General features: G+C 42.1%; 1 pseudogene; it reads right to left on the reverse strand.

The window, feature by feature from the left end:
• Positions 1 to 489: 489 nt before the first annotated feature.
• Positions 490 to 712, reverse strand: LOC101578322 (annotated as a pseudogene).
• Between the last annotated feature and the right edge of the window lie 7058 nt (positions 713 to 7770).

Here is a 7770-nt window from a genome sequence, read left to right on the forward strand (position 1 = left end):
GTAGGCACTTGAATCTGCTGAGCTATATGGCCGGCCTTCGTTCCTTTTTTTTTTGTTTTTAATCTTTTAGTGGTGGGGAGAGGGCTTTTTGACTGGCAGACATTTTTTTGCCTGAACACTGGTAAAGAGAACTTGACTTGTGCTTTCATGTATTCTTTTATTTTATTTTTTTTTTTTTTTGCACCAGGGGATTAAACTCAGGATTTTCCAGGCAGGCACTTATGCCACTGAGCCACATCCCTGGCCCCTTTGACTTATAGTTTCAAACTCTAGAAAGCCCTTCCCCTTTTCTATTCTTTTTTTTATTTCAAGGCCAATTTACATTTATTTGCTGATAACTCTGGATAAACATACTTCAAACACAGTAGAAGTTAAATGGTCTGTTTGTTAGGTGGAGCCATTCCTTGCTCACAGCTGTCGGTGGTCCGTGAAGAGCTGAGCCCTGTGCAAACAGTGAGTAGGTAGGCCTGGTTCTTCTAGCCTCTGGGAGCCGAGGAACTACTCATTGGTCTTATACTTGTGCTTGATATGTTTCCACAGCTTCCCATCGTTGATGTGCTCGTAGATCACATCTATGTCCATAGATCACATCTGTGCCCTGGTCAAAAGCACGCTCAAAGAACAAAGTGCCCACCGCAATGGTGAGGGCAAAGGTGGAAGTCCTGTGAAACAGCAAGGAGCACAACCTCGAAGCAAGAGTCGAAGCAGCCATGTTTCCTCACTGCTAAATTCCCCACCCCCTTCCCCTTTTCAACTTTACCAATCACTTGTTATTTTGTAAACATCACTTAATTTATAAAATAAGTGTTCCTTCCTTTTTAAAAGAATATCATACACATAAGCTCTGAACTTTCAGAGCAAAACTTTTGCAATGAACAGCTGGAAGAAGTCTGCAAGAATAATATGGTTTTATTTTACCAGCTTAAGAGATGAATCACTGTTGAGGTTCAATTATAGCTATTGAATAAACTAATAATATTTATAAATCAGTGTTACGGTTTGTGTCTAGATGTCCCCCCAAACCTCATGCAATCATGGGGTGGACTGCTATAGTTTGTGATTAAGTCATGATTCAATGCTGGGATTCTCGGTGTGAGTGCTACACCTGCCTCAGGGCAGACAGCCTCCACACAATACAAGAGAGGAAAAAGGCTTGCTCTATGCCACTGTTCCCCCTTTTAATTCTTGGTGTTTTCCACCAAACTGAACTGCTGCCCCCTGCCATGTGCCACCCTGCCTTAGAAACAGCCAAGTATGGACTGTATCTGAGTTACTCTTCCCTTATTCCTGGGACAAATATCCAACACCTAAAATGAAGGAAGGAAAGGTTTATTTAGCTTGCAGTTACTTGAGCTTTCAGCGCATACTCTGCTGGCTCCAAGGCAGAGTAGTACATGGCAGAGAGCAATCTTTCATGGTGGTGGCAAAGGGCAAGGGAACATAAGGAGCAAGAGCAGCTGCAGCAGCTAGGGAGCCTCTCTCCCCTCATATTGTATGCAAATTACTCACCCCAGGCTGGGTGGAGCACTCACACCCATAATCCCAGCACTGCATCAAGAATCAATCACAAACTCCAGAAGCTGCCCCATGACAGCATGAGGCTCTGGGGGACACCTAGACACACACATTCTAGCCCTGGATCCCCAAAGATTCACACACATCCCTTTATGCAAAAGGCATTCTAGTCCATCTCTAAGAGTTGCCAAAGTCATAACAGTTTCAGTATTGCTGAAGTCCAAGTCCCAAGTCTCCCCCAAGATCAAAGCCTCTGTACAAATGAAAAGTTGAACACTTGCAACATTCAATGGCACAAGATAAACATTACCATTCTAAAAGGTACACACAGCAGGATACCAAGCAATGGGACCAAAGCAAGTTCAAAATCCAGAAGGGCCAACATTAAGTCCTGTAGTTTCATGTGGATCATCCAAAACAATCTGTGGCAAACTGTGAGCTTCATGTGGCTCCAGATCTATGGCTCTGCTGCTGGCTGTAGCTGCCATGGCTTCTCTCTCAGACCTGCTTTGCTCTCTGTTTGCAGCTTTTCTTGGATGATCCACAATCCTGGCTTTTTCAAACTTCTGGTGCTTCCACTGAATAGGCTTCTCACTCACAGCTTTACATACTGCCCTCCCAGGGCACACTGCCTGGCCTCCCAGGCCTTCTAAAATCTAGGTGGAAGCCTTAACCTCAGATCTCCTGCATTCTGCAAGTGCCTAAAACCAGCGCCACATGGATAATGCCAAGGTCTGCTGCCTATTGGAAGAGTAGCCAGGCTTCCTTCCTTTTGGATGTAAGGGTCCAGTTCCTGGAACACTGAGCACTTTAACCCTGATTCCACGGAAAAAATTCTCCATGCCAGCACCATTCTAAAACTTGATGTGGCCACCACTGCCCTTCTGGAACCTGGTACTCTGCGGCTTGCTCTCCAAGGCAAAGTCCCTCACCCTTGCAGTTCTGAGGCTACAAAGAGTGGAGACCTGCCACCTCCAGTGATGCCCTCAGGCCATCCTTTCCATTCTCTTGTACCCTGTTGGCAATGGAGATATTCTCAGCTCTTTTTTTCAATTCCATAGCTTTATTGGAGCTTCCTTTCTGGCCAAACTAACATTTTCAATCATCCTGCTGGGCTCTTTGCTGTTGATTCTCAACATATATCTGACTAAAAGCCCCCAACAACAGCCAGGCTACTGCCTCAATATTTGACTGCTTTGAGATTTCATTTGCAAGATTAAGCAATCCATCATGCTTAATCTCAGTCTCAAGCAAAATCTCTGGACTTGAGCAAAATGCTGACACACTTTCTGCCAAGCCAAAACACACATCATCTGGACTCCAACAACCAATGCAGTCTTTCTCTCAGAAGAAACTTCCCCAGCCTGGTCTTTACAGGAAGGATTTCTACCAGCATTCTGGTCTTCTGAGCTCTGACCAGAATCTCCCTTATATAACAGCCAAAGGCATTCCAGCATTTCTCTTCCAGGTGACATCTCTGAACCTCTCCTATCTCTTCCAATAAACCATTACCAAAAGCTTGTAATCCACATAGTCAGGAAGTCACAGCAAGTACCCTACGCTTTCAGAACCAAATTCTATTCAGTCACTCATCTCTCTTGGCTGGAACAAATACCCAACACTCAAAAATGAAGGAAGGAAAGGTTTATTTAGCTCACAGCTACTAGAGGTAGCTGGCTTCAAGGCAGAGTGGTACACAGCAAAAAACAATCTTTCATGGTGGCAGCAAAGAGCAAGTGAGCAAAGGGAGGAACAGCAGCTGCAGCAGCTAGGGAGCCTCTATCCCCTCACATTGCAATGCAAATTACTCACCCCAGGGCCAGGTTGTAGCACTCACTCCTGCCATCCCAGCATTGGATCAAGAATCAATCACAAACTCCAGAAGCTGCCCCAAGACTGCATGAGGCTTTGTGGGGACATCTAGACACAAACCCTAACAGAGTGAAACCTTCACAAACTGTGAGCTAAATAAACCTTTCCTTCTTTAATTTTGGGTGTAAGGTATTTTTCCCAGCAATGAGAGAAAAGTAACTGAGATAATCAGTATATGATTAGTTCTACTTTCATAAATTTTGCCATGTCTTCACACAACACAGACTGTGGGTTTCATATATCAGTTTTACTTAAAATTCTTTTGCTTTCAAAAATGATTTTAGCTACAATTTAAAGAACATAGTGAAATAATTTATTTTCTGATTATGTTTATTCAAAAATTTTTGAATCCACATTACTCTTAGTACTTTAAAAGAAAATCCATTATCACTTCAAGTCACCTTGTATAACATTCATGGTATGTGTACCAAACACTGGAGAAGACAGGTAAATTACTGAATGGTATACTCAGTGAGGAAATATCCCAAGATTCAAAGATAATATATCTGTTCTTCTTCTTTTTTTTTCATTTTAAACAACACTTTTCCTCCCTGGAGAATCTAAAAACACATATTGTTTCATTTGGTAGTAAATATGGCCAACACAGCCTAGTTGCCATACATTTCCTTGGGTGAGATTGAAATTTTGCTAAAGAAATTACTTAACATTTTAATAAATACATATCATGATATGAATATAGTTTTATAAATACGTTTATCTTGCTCTACAATAGAACAAAGTATGGTGAAACCTGAACTGTTGTCAAGGTTAGCTAATTCTCAGATGTCTTCTACCAGTATCCTGAGTTTTTGCATTCTACTGGAGGACTATAGATTTACTGCATTAGGGACAAATTATCTCCAATTACACAGCTTTTTTACTTCAAACTACACTCTTTTGGTGACCAATCCCAAATTTTTCAACTTTCTGAGTTGATATAAGTCTAAGTTGGCAAAGGGTTTGCACCTGAAATACAATATGTAAGTTTAGGAAATGTATAGTGGTTAAGAGGTCTTTATGTGTGGCTTACTAGGTGGACAAGCTGTCATCTTATGCTTTAATACTTTGGGGACAAGCATTTTTATCTCACTAAAATTTCAAAGAAATGTTTTCAGCACTCTTTGTAGAGGGAGAGTTGCCCAGGAACTTGGGTTTTCTCAAAGATCTCAATAGCTTGCAGCTTCATGATATATTTGACCATAATTTACCATCCTATTTTTATCTACAAGAGTAGACACAGAGGGATGGTACAGGATAAGTAAATAAAAGCTTTCACTGTATTTTAGTTCAATTATTTTTATTATAATAAACTTGGATTTCTTATTCTTGCATTTGAGTATATAAGGTTTCCACATCTACTGAAGGTCAAACCTTATAGTTCCTACCAAAACATTAAAGTAAGTAAAAAATAAAATTTTACTGTGATTTTTTAAAAAAAACATGGGGGCTGCAGAGATGGCTCAGTAGAATAAGCACTTCCCTGGCAAGCACAAGGGCCTGAGTTCAATCCTCAGTTCCACCAAAAAAAATAAATAAATAAAAAATATGGCAAGTAATTTTGTTAACAGAAATTTCAAAAAGTTTCAGCAATATTAAAAATAATTCTGAAAAAAAAACTTTTGAAGTGAGGCATGGTGGCACATGCCTGTTATCCCAGCACTTGCAAGACTAATGCAGAACGACTGCTGGGAGTTTGTGGCCAGCCCAGGCTACACAGTGAGTTCAAGGCCAACCTGCACTACGTAGCAAGACCCTGTCTCAGAAAACAACATAGACAGACTTCCTTTTTAATTATCAATCTCTGATCTTCAGCAGTTTATAGGGAAAAGATATAGCTCATTATTCTCTTCAGTGTTTCCCAAAGGGTAACTATGTTCATGGGTATTAGCTGAAACTGAAAAATGTAGATGCCCAGAACATATTTTCATATCAGTGCTGATTTGCTCTCTAGGGTCTGAATTTAAGAATCTGAATTAATGAATATAACACCAAGACTGTACATGATTTTTCATCCTACCTTTGGGAACCATTGATATATGTGTTTTTTGAACCACTTCAGATAGATTGAAAATAAAAATTAAAGGCTAATTGAAATGACTGTTAATTTGTGAATAGTTTCTCTTTGAACCTAAGCTAATTTGAACAAAAAAATTATTTGCACAAATACCAACACAGAATGAGTTTTCAAATGACCTCTTAGCATCATGAATAGTAACATAACTGCTTTATAGAAAAATCTTTTTAAAAATGATATTAAAACATATGTTCAAAATTGCTGAGATATGTACTATAAAGTAAAACTATATGGTTTGAATTGAGCTTCCCCAAAAGTCACGTTGAAACTCTGAGCCTGAAGTGGTGCTATTTGTAGGAAGGGGCTTTGAGAGGTAATAAGGCTTAGAGTAGGCCTGATTAAAGGGCCCTTATTCGGAGAAATCACTGACAGCTGCTTCTGTACCAGCCACATGAGGTCACAGTGTCAAAAGCCACTGTCTGCAAGCCAGGAAGAAGCCCTCACCACAACCCAACCATGTTGGCCCTCTAACTTGGGCTTGGGGCATCCAAAACTACAAGAACATAAATTTCTGTTATTAGGGCCGGCCTGATTGCTCAGCAGACTGAAGCACCTACTTAGGTAGAGCTCAGCAGCTGGAGTTCCATGTTCAGCTCAACGTGCTGGCCTGCCTGCGCCTGCAGGGCTCGCTGAGAGGGCAATGAAGACTGGTCGTGGGGTCATGCGCCTGTAATCCCAGCACTTGGGAAAACAGGAGAATCACTACAAGTCCAGTCTACGTAGTGAGACTCTGTAGACCCTGCCCTAAATACACAAAGAGAAAAAGAAAAACAACATAAATTTCTGTTATTAAAGCCAGTTTAGGATACTTAGCTGTAGCAGCTGAACAAACCAAAACATCAGATGTTGTTTTTAAAATAAAAACGTCATTTTAATCAATTCTTATCCTTATCTGCAAATTACAGCAGAACTTTTTTTGTTCAAGTTAATTAAAACTTAAGAAACACTATTGGACACAAATTACAAAAATTAATTAGCAAAATTGTTGACTTGGCTGTCATATCACACAGGTATAACTTAGCTAAATGTTCAAAAGTGATTGTGTTAACTGAGTTTTTCAGACACTTATTCCCAAATTTGGTTAGTATTGGTCTTTGTTTAAAATAAAAGCTGCCTGGTCATTAATAAATTTTTCTGCGTGTGAATTAGAATCACTAACATTCTGCTAATAATTTGATGCTGCTGTCAGTTTCCACCAATTCAGTGAAAATATTTGGCTAGTTTGATATTTTAAATTAAGTGAAATCTTATGAGACTTCGTTTATTAATTGCTGCCATAGTTTGCATTTGCTTAGTATGTGCTGAGTGCCAACTATATTTGAAGAGTCCCGTGACATCAAGTCATTTAAAATTTTATCCTGTCAAGAATCTGTACATAAAATGAGAAAAAAAAAATTTCTTACTCAGATCTGTGTAATTTCATTTACTATCAAGAATTTAGTACATCACAGAAGCACAAGGAATTTGTCAGCGTCTAATGCTGCAATGAGTACAATATAACTGGCTAAACAAAGATGTTTTTTAAAAAAACTGTTTGAAGTAGGAAGATCTGTAATAAAAGGTGAGAATCTGAAGAATCTACCACCTTTCCTGCACAAGCCAGTTAATCCAAGAGTGAAGGAAAGCTTTGGACATGGCTGCTGAGCCTAAACACAGCTCTGTAATTCCATGATTTCGCTTTTCGCCCCTTGTACTTCAAAGGTAAGTTTTGCAATAAACACCTGGACTCGGATCAAGTCACTGGACAGCCTGCAAAGGATGCTAAAGCCCGAAAGGAGCAAGACAGCTGAAACCGCGGACTGACAGAAACTGACTTTGCAGCTTTACCGCCAGAAAAGCCAACCAACTTCCCGACTCAGACACTTTCGGCCGCTGGGCACTGGGACCTCGTGCCCAGATGGAGCGTCTCCGCCGCGCCGCTCTCTCCGCTCTCGCCCTGTCTGCAGCGCGCGCCCGCGCCCCTCTCCCCGGGGCTGCTACCCGCGGCTCCCGCCGACCCGGGCTCTCCCCTCCACGCCGCCCTCCGCGCGCCTCCTCCCTACCGAAAAATGCGTCTCCAGGCAACCGCGGGCCGCGGCGTCACTTCCGGCCATTTAAACTCGGTCCGGGCGCTCTCTCGCAGCCCGGCTCCTCGCTCCCACTGCCCCTCCCCTCGGCCGTGGGCTTCCTTCCCGCGTCCCCGGGCTGGGGAGGGGGCGGAGGCGCGCCCAGCGGCCGCGAGTCCCGGGCGTCGCGCACCTGTTGTGTCCAGGCTCCGCCACCTCCGTGCGGCTTTCCGCGGCGCGGGCGCGGCGACCCGGCCGGTGGCC

Source organism: Octodon degus, unplaced genomic scaffold (genome assembly GCF_000260255.1).
Source record: "Octodon degus isolate 3935 unplaced genomic scaffold, OctDeg1.0 scaffold00165, whole genome shotgun sequence".
Taxonomy (NCBI): Eukaryota; Metazoa; Chordata; class Mammalia; order Rodentia; family Octodontidae; genus Octodon; species Octodon degus.